The sequence below is a fragment of the Camellia sinensis genome, chromosome 5 (genome assembly GCF_055761805.1).
Source record: "Camellia sinensis isolate YWXY chromosome 5, ASM5576180v1, whole genome shotgun sequence".
Classification (NCBI taxonomy): Eukaryota; Viridiplantae; Streptophyta; class Magnoliopsida; order Ericales; family Theaceae; genus Camellia; species Camellia sinensis.
Window position 1 is genome coordinate 114,761,554 of NC_138965.1, and position 16,758 is coordinate 114,778,311.

General features: G+C 38.9%; 1 long non-coding RNA gene and 1 pseudogene across 2 annotated transcripts; both read right to left on the minus strand.

The window, feature by feature from the left end:
* Nucleotides 1-617: 617 nt before the first annotated feature.
* Nucleotides 618-2,637, minus strand: LOC114276522 (tRNA (mnm(5)s(2)U34)-methyltransferase, chloroplastic-like; annotated as a pseudogene). Its single transcript, XR_014331167.1, has 5 exons — nucleotides 2,567-2,637; nucleotides 2,257-2,449; nucleotides 1,876-1,949; nucleotides 1,542-1,701; nucleotides 618-885 (listed from the first exon to the last, which is right to left on the minus strand). The product of XR_014331167.1 is annotated as a tRNA (mnm(5)s(2)U34)-methyltransferase, chloroplastic-like (transcript).
* Nucleotides 2,638-4,685: 2,048 nt separating this feature from the next.
* LOC114276524 (uncharacterized) lies at nucleotides 4,686-5,440 on the minus strand. Its single transcript, XR_014330043.1, has 2 exons — nucleotides 5,149-5,440; nucleotides 4,686-5,010 (listed from the first exon to the last, which is right to left on the minus strand). It is a non-coding gene; the product is annotated as an uncharacterized LOC114276524 (long non-coding RNA).
* Between the last annotated feature and the right edge of the window lie 11,318 nt (nucleotides 5,441-16,758).

The following is a 16,758-nucleotide window of genomic DNA, read 5'->3' on the forward strand; positions in this document are numbered from 1 at the left end:
ATAAGTCATTGGGCATTTTGACGAAAGAGATTGTATCTGAAACAAGTGAATTTAGTATCTGGGGTGTCTCATTTTCTTGAGTTTCGAAAGCTTTAAATTTGGACCCCATAATCACACCTATGAATAAAGAACTGGAGTTTAACTTTTAAAGTTATTTGATTGGGAGTTTATTTGTCAAACAGGATATGAAAATTAGGAAACTGCAACAAATGTCATTTGGCATTTCATTTGCTAGGCTGGTGGTTCTTGAATAAAAATTACACTGGAAAAGTGTTCACAATATCAGCCCTTAATTTAGACATCCAATTGGAATGATGCATGTTGCTGTTTACCAATATGATATATGAATGGCTTGTCTGTTTTAGAAACTTTATTGTTTAGCAACTGTATCAATACCATATTGTTTTAGCTATTAAGCTTCGTAGATGAGCATAAATAATGGTCTGGACAGGTTTAATTTGAAAGAGAGATTTTGGTCCATCCCATTTGATTTTTAAGACAGAAACAAGGGGTAATTAATGTAACCTGAAAAACACTACTCCGACAGTAAAGACCAGATTCAAAGGAAGAGTTCAACCAGATCCATCCAATATTTTCAATCCAAAGGCATAGAACGGTGAATCAGATTGATTCCGAAAAACAAATCTTATTATACAAAATTAAGTTGAAAGCAATTGTATTGAAATCTAAACAAATGAAAGACCAAGCTAGAGAATGTATAAAAATTCAAGAGCTGTTACAAAAAGTTAAGCAAATGCATATTTATCTCTTCAAAACAAGGACAAGTATTGGAGCCAATGGTCGTTCAGCATCTGAAGTTTGCAACAGAGCCAATTCTCAACAGGTAATCCAGAATCAAAAGCTTGTACTGCCTTGCATTCCTCCCTATATAATATCATAAACAGAAGTTAAGCTCTTAGCATCTACCATAATGCAACCTACTGGTAAAAACCAAAAACAAAAAGAAGCATCTACCACACTTCAATCCATTTTAACCTATGTTACATGGACTCTTCAAAATAAATCAAATACCCGTGTCGGACACCCGACACTCGGACAAGGGTATGAGATATGTGTCGGATACTTTTCAACGGATACTTCTTATATAATTATATATAACACTATTATTATATGTACATATTGTTGTATAATTGCTATAAATGTCATTTTGACACTATAAGTTAAATATAATACCATTTTATCTCACATATTAGATTAAAAATATAAAAATATGACATTTTTTTGCCGAGTCCGCGTATCCTTAAATTTATGATTTGATGAGTCCGACCTCTAGATACATACCCGCACCCGACACCCGTACCCGAGTCCATGTAACATAGATTTTAACTACAAGCATACAAGTATCTGTGACTGTTGTCAATTTTGTAAACATCTTCGCAATTAACACACTTGAGTCCTTTTCTATTAGCCACACATGAAAATGTGAAAAATAATTAAACACGATATCCCAAAGGGGAAAGAAAAAAAAGAAGAGAGACGAAGATTTAATACTGTAAAAAAACCAGTTCAAGAACTATTACCTTCCTCCAGGATGGCCCACATAAACCACTATATATGCTGATGAGCCCTCCAGGTGCTAGCATTCTCTTAGCAGCTTCCAGTGCTTGTAGTGTTGTTTCTGACCTTGTTATTAGTGCTTTGTCACCGTCTGGAAGGTAGCCCAGGTTGAACGCGACTAGCCTAAAAACAAACCAAAACCAATGGGAGAAACAAATTTGGGGAATGGAGTGACCAAAAAAAAAAAGTTTTAAGTCACTACTTATGGGAGTTTAAAAAAAATAATTTTAAAAAGTAGTCCGGACAAACAGCTCAATGACTACAGCACCATCAAGAAACTTGATTCGCATTACATACCTCATAGGGACACCCTTTGGCACAAGTTCCTCCATTTTACTGTGGCAAATGGCAAAGAGCTCAACAAGTCCTCTCTAAGTAGATAAGAAATTCAATAAATCAGCAGCGGTAAATATTTGACATGAACACTAATTACCGACTCTAAGATCAACGTGTTTTTCCTACTACTACTTTTGCACCTGTTTACTAGACCATATTGAATAGAAAGCAATATAGAATCCAATTAAATAAGAATCAAGACCAATTCATATACTTGTATTGTATCCTAAGGGACAATACAATTACTGCACGCTCCTGGAGAAAAAGGGGGATATTGTCAGTCGTAAATTCAATTTTTTGCCTTGTGCAGTTTACCAATAGAAAATTGGATAGAAGGGGCACCTCATCCGAAGTAAGTGATTCGTCCAGTAACGATGAAGCATTTTCCAAGGAAACTTTTTGAACATCCATTACTTACACATGTCCACTATGTGTCTCATCAGCAACCATTTTGACCATGGCTAAGGTATCATAACCATTGCCGCAAGTGGCATCAATAACTGTATCACCTTTCTGGACAATATGCCTCCATACCCTGATGAGGAAGGAAAGGGAAAAATGAATGTCGTCAAGCAATCAATTTTGCACCATAATTCGAGTACCATCTCCAGAACTTAACATTTTAAGGCTAATTAATTTGATGGTTACTGACATAAGGTCCAACTCAGTTTGTTTAGTATTATGCTTGCCCAATAATTTCTTAATTGTGTACAAGCCAGACATAAGTGTAGCTTTAATGGCTTTGTCGATAGAAGGGATGGGAAGCTAGATCTCAAATGTTAGTGACCTAAGAAGAAGAAGAAGAAGAAGAAGAAAATAACAAGCTATTAAAGCTCTCAAATGAGCTTCCACCAATTGCACAAAATGACAAGCTAACAATGCAGTCACAATCGACACCTAGGTAAACAATCCAAGATATTGGCTAATTGAGTAGTACCTGAAACAACTAATTCTAACTACAAGAGAGCTCAACCAACCTTAAAACCCAGCTCCATTTTTTTTCCCCCAATAATCCTATGGTGATGGAAATTTGGGTAACAAATTTTGGATGCTATATGATGTGAAACCAATGCATTCAATAGTTGAGATGAGCTATCCAAAATTTAGAATTCCAAATTTGGTCATCATGACATTAGTCTGTGTGTTTTATACACTCAATATTATTATAAAAATCCTTAGGGATTATCTGAATTAGCAAGGTTAACAAAGGCTTAACCTCTAGTGCACAAAAGTTTGGCCATTTTAGAGCATCTCCAATGCACTAGGCATATAATACTTGTTAGTTAAAATGCTTAATGTGATTCACTTTTTTCAATTCTAATGCACTAGGCATATGATTAGGCATTTTGGCTCAGCTCATATTCACTAGCTACATGTAGCTAGCCTTCAACGCTAGGCAAAATGTATTCAATCATTAGGATCATTTCCCTCCATCTTTGTTGTTGACGTGGCATTCTATAAAATTAATAGTATTGGATAAATAGCTAAAATAAAGAGTATGGTTGGAATAAAAACATAAAACAGTTGATAAGCAAAATAAAATATATACTTTATAGTAATATTTAGATAGGTAAAATGCCTACTAAGTGGAAGACTAGTTTGTTTGTTATCCATCATCTTAGAATGAAATGAAGCAGTTAAAAGGTTAAAAAGTTAGAAGATGGGAGGGAGTACCTACGACTATGAGTGAGCAACTTGAGTGGCCTTTTTCTGGCCAAACATATAGCCATCATCACATCTTCCAACCCTAAATAATAATAATAATAAATGAAGCACATTTCGCTATAAGAGAAGAGAACCAGTCATGAATTACAACAGAAAAAGCGAAAGTGAAATCACTTCTCATATTTTTTACCTATAAAAAGATAAAATAGATTAAAAAAACTAAAAAACTAACTTTTTATCAACTTGCCAAAACACCACATAGTTTCCTTCCTTTTCAATTCCTTTCTAGGAGAGCCCCTTTCTTTCTATCTTTTCTTTTTTTCTTTTTCATAAAAAAATAAATAATCATATTTTATCTCATTTTTATCATTAAATATCATATCATTCCTTTTTACTTTAAAATATTAAAATCATATAAAAACTTTATTCTAAAAAAATATTTAAAAAAGAAAAAGAAAAAGTGAAAGTGAAATCATTTTCACAATTAAATAATGTAGATGTTTAGATTTAAAATTAAGCGATTAAAGTAATTTTAAGTAATAAGTGGAAATTAGTAAAATATAAATAACCCAAAATGTATCTAATATTTTTCCTTTCAAACACACATTAATATATACTATTTAGACGACGTTGTTTTTATAAATAACCCAAAATAAAAATACTCGCGTCAGTGCATAAACATAGATGGTCATTTTACACTTTGATTTGGTATAAGGCACTCCACATAGAGGCATAATTTGATATGGTTATTCATTTATATGTGACTTTTTCCCCCACATGGACCGACGGAACCCATTTGATTTAATCAAGACATATGGAAATGGATAGTGCAATACCCACAAATTATGCACAACCATGCTAATGAGTTCAATCAGATTATTAGTAGGCTACACCTCCAAATTATTCTGAGTCAGTTTTGGTGGCTCATCAAGATGTTCAATCACAAGGGAAAATCAACATATGCTTACTAAAATGACAATAATTAAAATAAGAAGGAAAAAAAAGAAAAAAAAAAGGGGGGCTTTTTTCAAAACAACCAACCTAAGCTGAATCATTAACAACTCTTTCACCAAACGGAAGATTCACATTTGCCTAGCAAATCCATCAATCCCACTACAATCAACTTTATTCAAACTTGATCAATTACTCTACAAAGTTCGAGTCCATTATGATTCGAATCGCTCTAGCATCAACAAAAGACGCCCAATAAACAAGAATGGGATCTACGCATTGCTCAAGAATCCTCAAGGGCAAGAACTCCGGGGAGTGATTTTCTCTCGAGAAGTTCCAAGCTGAGGCACCACCTCCAGTTGAGATGTGACTCATCATGTCAGCAAGCCCATACTTCTCAACAGCTGCTACAGAGTCGCCTCCTCCAATTATTGTCATCGCCCCCTTGCCAGTGAGATCTGCCAGTTTCTTTGCGATGGCCTGTTCAAAGACAAAATAATACACATCCCTCAGTAACATATGCAATCTACAATGTAGTCATGTAATCAATTGCCTTAGCATAATAGTAGAAAGGGAATTGAACTACAAAAGTAATGAAAACAGGTTTTAAACTACAACCACCCTCCAAATTCAAGGTTTGATCATTATAGCACAAGAATGATGCTAATGCTATAAATAAGATCACGTGGGTTTTGTCCTCCGTTCCTGCTGCAAACTTTTCGAATTCAAACACTCCCATAGGTCCATTCCAAATAATGGTTTTGGTGGTATCCAATGCTTCACCAAAGACCTTGATGGAATCAGGTCCAATGTCCAATCCCATCCAACCATCAGGAATACCAGATGCTGGGATTTATACATGATAAAATACAATGTATAAAAAGAAATAGAGAATTGTATTATTTATTGATGTATTGATTGTGTGTTACAAGATTGTTCTATTGATTCCTTATATAGATGTAGGTGTAGGGAGTAGGTGGTGGTAGGTGAGTGTAGTAGGTGAGTGTGTGGTAGGTGATGGTAAGTGTGTGGTAGGTGATGGTAAATTTACATTTACATTAACAGCCCCCCTCAAACTCAAGGAGGATAGGTACTAGCCAACTTGAGTTTGGAGAGAGTAACAAAACAGAAAAATAAACTGATAAATAAAATAAAACAGGATAGGAGACACGGTATGGTCGTGTCAGACCGATGTAGCAGACAGTTTACGGGGTCATGTCGGACCGTTGTAGCAGACAGTTTACGGGGTCATGTCGGACTGTTGTAGCAGACACTGTGTGGTCGTGTCAGACCGATGTAGAAGACAGTTTACGGGGTCATGTCGGACCGTTGTAGCAGGACAGTTTACGGGGTCATGTCGGACCGTTGTAGAAGACAGTTTACGGGGTCATGTCGGACCGATGTAGCAGGACAGTTTACGGGGTCATGTCGGACCGTTGTAGCAGGACAGTTTACGGGGTCATGTCGGACCGTTGTAGAAGGCAGTTTACGGGGTCATGTCGGACCGATGTAGAAGCTGACCGGAATCAATATCGGGACAGTTTATGGGGTCATGTCGGACCGTTGTAGAAGACAGTTTATGGGGTCATGTCGGACCGATGTAGAAGACAGTTTATGGGGTCATGTCGGACCGTTGTAGCAGACACTGTGTGGTCGTGTCAGACCGATGTAGAAGACAGTTTATGGGGTCATGTCGGACCGATGTAGAAGACAGTTTATGGGGTCATGTCGGACCGTTGTAGCAGAGGTTGTGGTGGTGCACCAAGGGGGCGACTTAGGGAGTGCGCCATGAGCGATTTATACATGATACTGTGTATAACCCCCCCTCAAACTCAAATAGGTGTGAAGATAGAAACCTATTTGAGGTTGAAACAAAGGGATTGATAAAGCTGACCGGTGTAGAAGACACTGTATGAGTGTGTATATAGGCTGCCCAAAAGATATACATGGATGTAGATATCGAGCCCTCAAAAGTCGTGCCTTCAAAAGGGGTGCCCGCACCCTCAAAAGGCGTGCCCGATTCATGAAAAGGCGTGCCATGAAAAGGCGTGCCATGAAAAGGCGTGCCAGGTTGTCGGCGTCAAGAGGCGCGCGATGCGCGTGGCTGCCTCTGTGTCATGGTCTTTATAAACCGAAGCGGAGGAGGCAGAAACTGAGACAGAAAAACTGAGAGAAACCTCTGAAAAATTCTTCGTTTTGCTGAGAAAGAGAGGTCGTTTTGCTGAGAGAGATAGTCTGTAACACTCTGTGGCGAGAGATATTCTGTAACACTCTGTTGCCCAGAAAATGGCCTCGTCTTCCCGTGGGCTGCTGACTCTCTTTCCCGACCTCAACGAGTCCACAGGAGAGAGAGCTGGTGCGGCGGCCAGTGAAACTCAACCAAGCGCTTCCAGTTTTGCTCCGTTGAACTTTCCGATGCGGTCTGTGGAGCAAAAAATGGCAGTGCAGTCGGATGTGGAGGCCAATCAGTATACTTTGAAGGCATGTGTGGAGTCCATGACGGCGGTCACAAACTTGTCGAACCGGCTGCAGAGTAGGACAAATGAGGTGCAGCAGTTAAACTCCCAGCTGGCTCTGCTCCAACGCATGTATAAGGATGCGCGAGCAGAGATAAGCGTGCTAAGGGCAGAAAACAAGGAGCTGAAGCGGAAGGCCACCGTGATGTTCCGATTTGGAGGGCCGCCATATGCTGCAGTGGAGGAGCAGGGAGTAGTGATCGTGCCCAGTGGAGTGGGAAACACGGAGGCAACACCGGCAAGGGCCGCCCAGGACGGAGGCAAGAAGAAAAGACCGGCGGCAGAGTAGAGAAAAATCCCGCCTGTGGATGTGGTTGTTTTGGTGGGGTTTTGTTTGTTTGTTTGTTTTTTTGTTTTTTTTTGTTTTTTTTTTTTTGTTGTTGTTTTTTTTTTTTGGTTGTATGGTGATCGGGGTGAGCCCCGACAGGAATAAAATGAGGTTGAGTTTGGTTGGCAGTTCATCTGCGTGTGAAATCAAAAAGAAGATGCATGAAATTCGAGAGAGTGAAAATCTGCAATGGTGTTTTTTTTTTTTTTTTTTTTTGGTTTGTTTTTTTTTTTTTTAATGAAAAAAAAAAATAAAAAAATAAAAAAATAAAATAAAATAAAAGAAAGAAAGTGGAGCGCAAAAGGTGGACACTGCCAGTGGAAAACATGAGGGTATTGATTAGACCACTTTTGAATAATAAGAAAAAAATTTCTATATTCTGCGTGGTGCATGGGGCAAAACAGTAGAATAAAAAAGGTGGTGGAAATAAATAAAATAAAATGACGATGGGTATGTAAACTTTCGTTTGCTTTGCAAAAGATGGATTAAAAAAAAAAAAAAAGTGGAGTGGGGAACATGATGATAATGACACTTTTCCCTAACCCAAAACTTCCGAGAGACCCAATGACCACATGCATGTGTGGGTGTTATCTTCTTCTTTGTTTTTTTTTTGTTTTATTTATTTATTTATTTATTTATTTATTGATTTATTCTTCCAAAACTGGATGTCGTGCATGTGTATGTCGTGTGTGTGAATGGTGTAGCAGTGTAGTGTGGGTCTCTTGAGTGGGTGTCCCCTCTCTCTCTAAACCGTGTGTGAGAGAAAGCTGTATGTGTGTTGTAGTGTGATCGGAGACCGAGAGAGGAGAAGAGATAGAGGTCTCTGGACATGGAGACTGGTTCGACGAGCTTGAAGATGCGGATGATGATGAAGGCTAGGGTTGAGCAGAAGCCCATGTGGATCATGGTGAGGTTGCCGTTGAGCTCATCAAATAGAAGAGGAGAGAGACGAGATCGCTGATGATGTGGAGGACGGTGTAGCTGGTGGCGGAAGGAGAAGCATCGGTGTCTCCGTAGCCGCCGAGATCGGGGGAGTAGATGCGTTCTGTCGTGTTCGTATCGCTCTGCCACAGCTCCTCCGACAACGCCATCATCATCATCATGACTACATGCACTGCTTCTTTCAATGGCGGTTCCTGCTCCCATCGTCTCAAGCAGCGGATTGGCCACGGGTTTTTTTTTTTTTTTTTTTTTTTTTTTTTTTGAGTTGACGTTCAGCTTCCACGGTGTTTCTGTAGCCGGAAGAGGAGAGAGAGAGCATCTGGTGACAGCTCCTCTTGAGGCCAGAGTAGTCTCGGTTGGGTTTATTGGAGATGGTGGACTCGAAGAAATTTCAAGGTATGTGTAGAGGTCCGGCGGACGGCTAAGGGGAGGCTGCCGCCCGCCGGTGAAGCAGAATTAGTAGCTTCTCAACCTTGCTCTGATACCATGTTAAAATACAATGTATAAAAAGAAATAGAGAATTGTATTATTTATTGATGTATTGATTGTGTGTTACAAGATTGTTCTATTGATTCCTTATATAGATGTAGGTGTAGGGAGTAGGTGGTGGTAGGTGAGTGTAGTAGGTGAGTGTGTGGTAGGTGATGGTAAATTTACATTTACATTAACATGGGACAATCTGCAAAACACATATTACTAATGTTTAACCACACTCTAACCAGTTATATTAGTTTTGCAATCAAATAAAGTATTCACTTAAATGCAGACAATCAAAGCCATGAACATCATATTAGAAAGGAAAATTTCTCCTCATTTTCCCCCCCTAACAACTTAGCATCCTTGAAACTAATACTAAATCAGATTCAACGAACATGTCAAGGCTGGAGGATTTCATCTCAAGCTAATCTTGAACACGTGATCAGAATACTTATTTCACTAGAGAGAGAGAGAGAGAGAGACTAACCTTACTGTTGGCATCAACGGCAAACTTGTCAGCGACAACCACATCAGAAGGGAGCATTAATGACACCCCTTTAGCCTTAGCCTTCGCAAGGAGTGATGTTGCAAGGTCAAGCTTGTCTTCCTCAGCTAGGGAGGATCCAACTGAGTACCCTTGGGCCTTGTAAAATGTAAAAATCATACCTCCACCTAGCAAGAGCATGTCAACCTTCTCCAACAAAGACTCAAATCACACCAATTTTACTCGATACCTTGGAGCCTCCGACAATGGCAGCAAATGGCCTCTTGGGGTTCGACACAGCTCCAACTAATCAAGTTCCTAAAACCAAAAAAAATAAGTCAAGATGTTACAACCTGTGAGGCTTAGCAAGCAAAGCTCAGATTTTTGACAGGTTGAGCATGAAAAGTCAAACTAAGGTATATAATATATTCATATATTTCTTTGACAATTGATCAGACATTCAAAACTTCAAAATCTCCAATAAGAGAGATTTTGAGTCTAAATTCTGCCAGAGAATGGTGCTGATTATGTGTTTGCCCAATTTTTGCGTGCACACACAGATTTTAAATGGTAATATTTTGTTTCTTGAAGAAAAGTGAAACAATGAAATGGAAACTAAAAACCTTCTGCATAAGGAATCAGGCAACAGCAGGCTTCAAACACTTAGCGACACTCCCTCTGTGGAAGCATGTGCTCTATGAGCAGTGCCAAATGCATCATTCACGTAGAGGTCTGAAAGAGATGCCAGCTTCTTTGCAAATTCAGGATCATTCTTCTCTTCCTCCTTGTAGAACCTCACATTTTCCAGAAGAAGAACACCCCCTTCTGGTAGTTCAGCCACCATTTTCTGAACTTGTTCACCTATACAGCCATTTGCTATCTTGACCTGTTGGAGGCAAATAAACAAGATTAGCAAGCATTTCATGGACTGAAAAGAAAGCCAACAAAAACATCCGGAAAGATAGAAACCTCAACACCAAGAAGCTCAGACAGCCTACGCACAAGGAATTGGGATCCTCCCCTTCATTTCGGTCCTTCATTCCCTCCTTGCAGGGCCTTCGGGCCCACTTTGAGGCCCAATTTTGATAATTCGAACCGTTCATAGTTTTAGATTTATTCAGTATATCATACCTGTAAAAAATCAAGTTGATCGAATATCATAAAGTATGTGTTCGGAAAACTGTTTATTAAAAAATAGTTTGTAGTCCCAATTTTCTGAACGCATACTTTCTGATATCCGATCAACTTGATTTTTTACAGGTATAATATACTGAATAAATCTAAAAATATGAACGGTTCGGATTATCAAAACTAGGCCTCAAAGTGGACCCGAAGGCCCCTGCAATGAGGGAATGAAGGAGGGGGCTTAAGGAGGGGATCTGGACTCACGCACAAGAGGCTTCAAGCTGTACTTTGGTGTGACGCCCTTTGGGCGTCCCTGCAACCCAAAATTCAAAAAATATAGTTAATGTGTGTGTGTGTGTTTTTTTTTTTTGTACAAATTGCATTAAATTTTCAACATATTTAAACTAGAAAAAATAAAACAATACGGCTCCGTTTGGTGGAGTTTTCAAAATCTAGTTCCACACTCACTTTTGAGTATGATGTTTGTTTAGGGTTTTCAAATCATAATTCTACACTCATTTTTCAAAACTCAATTCAAAACATAATCATTACTTTTCAAAACTCATAACCAAACACATAATTCAAAACTCTTTTCAAAACTCCATTCAAATCAATATTTTAAAAATATTTTAATTTTGTTAAGATTTTAAATATTTTAATATTTAAATATGTTACGATTTTTTTAATTTTTTAATTTTTTTAATTTTTTGAATATTTTTAATTTTTTTAATTTTTTGAATATTTTTAAATATTTTAATTTTTAAATATTACGATTTTAATTTTTTAAATTTTAAAATATTTTATAAAAATAAATTCAAACTCTATTTTATAAAAATATTTTTAAATATTTTAATTTTTTTGTTATGTATTTGGTTACGATTTGAGTGTAGAGTTGTGAAAGTAACATGGAGTTTCGAGTTATGTGTTTGGTTATGAGTTTTAAAAATAATTTTTTAATTGAGTTTTGTTTTATGTGTTTGGTTACGATTTGAATGTAGAGTTGTTTTTAAATTTAAAATATTAAAATTTTAAATTATTTTAATTTTTTGAATATTTAAATTATTTAAATTTTTACGATTTAAAATTTTTGAATATTTATTTTAATTTTTTACTTATTAAATTTTTAGATTATTTAAATTATTTAAATATTTATTATTTAAAATTTTTGAATATTTATTTTGAAAAAAAATTATTTCCTTTGTAGTATTTTCAATTAAAAAATTGATTAATGTTATTTTTTGTTAATAATAAATTTTTTTAATTGAATTTTAAAAAGAGTTTGGTTTTGAGTATTGATCAAAATTTTCAATAATGTGAAAGTAATATGTTTTGTTATGGGTTATAGCAATTTGAATTAAGTTTTGAAAACTCTTTTCAAAACTCATAACCAAACAAATTTTCTTACTTCACATGTCAAATCAAACTTTCAAAACTCAATTCTACACTCAATTCCACACTCAATTCAACACTTTATTCAAAAATCATAACCAAACAAATTTTCTACACTCAAATCATAATTCTAAAACACACAAACTCAAAATACAACTCATATTCTCAAATCATAGTTACAAAGCTCTACCAAACGGAGCCTACATAGTTCGAAAATGGAATAGAAACTAAACTCAAATGCCTAGCAATTATCCAAAGTGAACACTTCCATTAGTCTCAATTAACTTTGGCAATTGGAGACTAATTTGGAGCATGAAGATAGGCTTCTACTGCTTTCCATGTCAACAAAAGACATCCACAGGATCTAATTACTTCCCCTACTCCCACGTTTTCCCCTTCCCCTTGTCTCCGAGAGTTGAAATAAGCTATTTTAATCCCTCTGTTCCTTTGGGCTTCATTTGGCCCTGGCTTTTAATCTTTTTTCTGTGTGTGTGTGTGTGTAGTAGACTTTGTCAAATTTGCTTGGTTGGTTAGGTTTTTTTAAAAAAATACCTTTCAGAAAATTTTATTTTTTTATTTTTCATATTTTTTTTGTTTTTACTGAATTTTTTAAATATTTTAAGCAATTTTTTTTCACTTTTTAGACATAATTAATATAAATATATCTAAAAAATAAAAAATTATGAAAAAAATCTTTTAAAAATTCACTAAATACCAAAAATATATATTAAAAAAAAACGAGAATTCAATACATTTTGTATTTTTATGTATTTTTTAATTTTTTAAAATATTTTTTCATATTTTTTTATTTTTTAGATACATCTAAATAAGGTGTATCTAAAAAAGTAAAAAAAATATTTAAAATTTTAAAAATATTCACTAAAAATAAAAAAATACGAAAATTAAAAAACTCATTTTTAAAAAATTTAATCTAAAAGACTCAAACCAAACACACTGTTATTTATTTATTTATTTTTACTTTTTAAGTGTTTATAGAGTAGAATCCCCAAGTATTTTGGAGGGAACAATTTCCGCTAGAATAAAAAAACTTAAAAATGGTTCTTTCATTCTCATTCATTTGTAGAAGAGGGTTGGTAATATACCCCCACCAAGCAACTAACAGGGAAACACAGGAGGTGAAAAAATATATCACAGCAAAAAACAAGTATTTTAGGTGACATCAATCAATCACTCATCAAAATATATAGTAGAATCTGAGAGGGTAATTTTTGGTGAAAATTGGGCCGAGCTATGAGATGGACTTTATGGCCCAAAGTACGAAGGACTGGGTAAAAAAGGGCCGAGAAGTTTCTCCGGCCCAAGAGAGATGAGGTTACTCCGGCCAAAAGAGATGAAGTTACTTCGGCTCAAGGATTGTAAAGCTACTTCGGTCCGGAAGCAACTTGAAATTAGACCGGTCTTGGAGTTATACCGGTCTTGGGGTTATACCGGTCGCAAATCATTGGCTCGGTCTAAACCGTACCATGAGTTCTACATGAAAAGCCGAGATAGGAAAGAGTAAACGGAAGAACCGAACTAATGATAGTTCGGCCTACTCCGTGGCTCAGCATAGCCAGGTTTATCTCGGTCTGATGGTGGTTCAGCCATGGTGAAACCATCCCACTTGGTTTAAGCAGTGGGAGGGTGTAAAAGGATAAGCATTATCCTATAGGAGTATGAATCCTAGGAGGACTCTGCATGGAGAAATAAAAGTCCTACTAGGATTGTGCCACTCGAAACTTATAAAAGCTCACAAACATCACCTTGGAGGAGGTAATTCAAAAAAGACAACATACAATTTTGCTTTCTGAATACATTGAGCTTTGTCAAGTTTGCTAACTTAGGCATCGGAGAGGTTTCTGGCACACACCCGCCGGCTAGCTCACGTTTGTGCTTTCAGGTGACAAAGCGACGTCGTACGGAGGAGTGCGGACTTAGTCAACAGGATTATACGAGGAGAATTATTTCTTTCCCGTACAATTGGCGCCGTCTGTGGGAAAAAACAGACAGAACAAAACCTCTTGATTAAAGCTTCTCCCCTTTACATTCAATGGCACACATTGAAGAATTGCCGCAGTCCGCCGTCGACGGACTAACTCCAGATGGGGGCGCAAGGCGTGAAGGATTACCTTCTGTCCCTCCCATGGCGGACTTGGAGCCCCAACGACATAACTCCAGAAGGGATGCTAGGGGAAGGCGAAATAACAGCCCCCATCACTCTCGTTCACAAAGTCCTGACAGGCAAAGACGGAGGATTGACCCTCAAGCTCTAGAAGACCGCGTGAAAGAGCAAAATGAATTGATAAGAAAGATGGCGGCGGACATAGAGGCCTTGAAACGCCAGATGAAGAAAAAAGAAGTGGCGACAGGAGAGGGGCGCAAAAACAAGACGCCCCCTCGCCACTCAGAAAATCGTAGTAGGAATACTACACCCTCCCAAGGAAAGAGTAGAAGCCTCAGGACAGGTGATACTCAATCATGGTCTTCCAGAACTCGTCACTCCAGGTCTGAGAGGACGAAGTCTGAAAGATCATACACTGAAGGAAGCACATACTAGCCCTCTCATTCGCATCAAACTAGATCTAGACAGACGGAATTACCCAGATCATCCGACTTACGAACCGTGCTCGAAGAGAAAGCACGATGCAAGGAGGATGCCAGGGCGCGGGATCCGCATAGAGTTTCTGCCTTACAGCGGTTGGCTCCTCAGACACATGGAAGCGTCGAGGTTGGAATGCCAATACCGCGCCTAGCCTACGAACCAACGGACAAAGCATTAGCAAGACTACAGACTTCGCCGTTTGTTCCAGCGATCGAAAACGCGCCCTTTCCATCAGGCTTCCTTCTGCCGAAATTCACCACATATGAAGGGAAGACGGACCCGTACTCACACTTAAGCCACTTTCGCCAAGTCATGGCCGTTTACAGACGAAACGAGGCCTTAATGTGCATACTCTTCCCATCTAGCCTTGGCAACCTAGGCTTGACTTGGTTCGAGAAACTTCCTGAGGGCAGCATATCCTCTTGGGCGCAATTGGCAGAAGCATTCGTTACAAGGTTCCGAACAAACACTAAAACCCCGGTGGAGATCGACCAGCTACTCTCCATCGACATGGGCGATAAAGAGACCCTAAGATCCTACAACAGTCGCTACTGGGAGACATTCAATCAAATTAGGGACTGCCCCACCAATCTCGCCATTGCACAGTATAAAAGAGGCCTTCCAGTTGGGAACAGACTGAGGGACTCAATCACCATGACGCCACCCCTCACTATGGAAGCCCTGATGGAAAGAGTGCATCAGCACATCAGGGTAGAAGAGGATGGCGCACGTGCCAAAGCAAAATCTAGTGCGACCGCAGTACCAGAAAAGAAGACCTCAGCGAAGGTCAATGCAGTAGATCGTCAGAGCAAAAACGGACGTGGCAGACGAGATAACGGAGAAGACCCGGATAAAAGATGGTTGAGAATCCGCACTGCCATAACCACGGTGTTCAAAAAACCGATATATCGGATTCTTAGTGAAATAAGAGATGAGCCTTTCGTCAAGTGGCCAGCCAAGCTAGGAGAAGCCCAGAAGGACTATGACGAAAGATCCCGGTGCACCTTCCACAAAGAAAAGGGACACCGCACGGAGAATTGCACACCATTGAGACAACACCTGGAAGAGTTGGTGGCGGCAAGCCACTTGGACAAATACATTGAAGGAGGGACGCAACCAGCCCCTCAGGATCACAATAACCCCAACGGAATGCCAATCGACGCCCCACCTCAAGGCATTATCAATGTAATACATGGAGTCTTTGAACCTGAGCGTGTATGCGAGCTCAGGGGATCAATCAAGAAAGTTGAGCACTTTAGAGAGGTGTTAAGTGCCCAACCTGCCATCAAGAAGAGGAAGACAGAGGCAACAAACGTTATGTCTTTTTCAGATAAAGACTTGGATCGAATATACTGTCCTCACAATGATGCCCTAGTCATCACTCTCCGAGTCAAGGATTTTGACGTCAAGCGGATTCTGATTGACCAGGGTAGTTCATGTGAGATCATGTACTACGACACATTTAAACAACTAAAACTACAAGACAAAGACTTGGCGCCAGCAGTATCTCCCCTAATTGGATTCAACTCCATGCCAGAGTGGCCCGTCGGCAAAATAATTCTTCCAGTCAGAGCAGGAAGCGTAACAAAACAAGTGGAGTTCTGGGTATTGAAGGTCCCCTCCACTTACAACATCATCTTGGGCAGAACATGGCTGTACGCCATGCGTTCGGTGGCGTTATCCTACCACCAGGTAATGCGGTTCCCCAACGACACCGGTATAATTGAAGAAGTCTATGGAGATCAGATCATGTCAAAACAATGTTTCGCCACGGTAAATGGCAGTCGCGCTGCTAAAGGATACGTTCATTCGATGGAAGAACCTGAAAGCAATGAACTATTCGCAGACGTCGGCAAAGCGGCGGATCAGAAAGCGGTGGAGGACTTGGTAGAAGTAAAAATTGATGAAAAGAACCCGGATAAGTTCTTTTTGCTCGGTTCGTCGTTGTCCAGCACTGAGAGATTAGAGGTCTTGGACTTCTTGACCTCTAACATCGAAGTGTTCACCTGGACGCCCTACGACATGCCAGGCATTGATCCAAACTTCATCTGTCACCAGCTCAATGTCCACCTATCCGCCAGACCAGTCATTCAACGCACACGCAGATCGGCACTCCACCACGCCGAAATAGTGGCGGAAGAAGTAGGTAACCTGTTGGAGGCAGGAGCAATTAGAGAAGTGTACTACCCAAGATGGATCTCCAACACAGTCGTAATGCCAAAGAAAAATGGCAAATGGCGAGTCTGCGTCAACTACAAAACAGTCAACAAGGCGTGCCCAAAAGACAGCTTTCCTCTACCGCGGATAGATCAACTAGTGGACCTAACGGCGGGGCACAACCGACTTAGCTTTCTGGATGCCTATA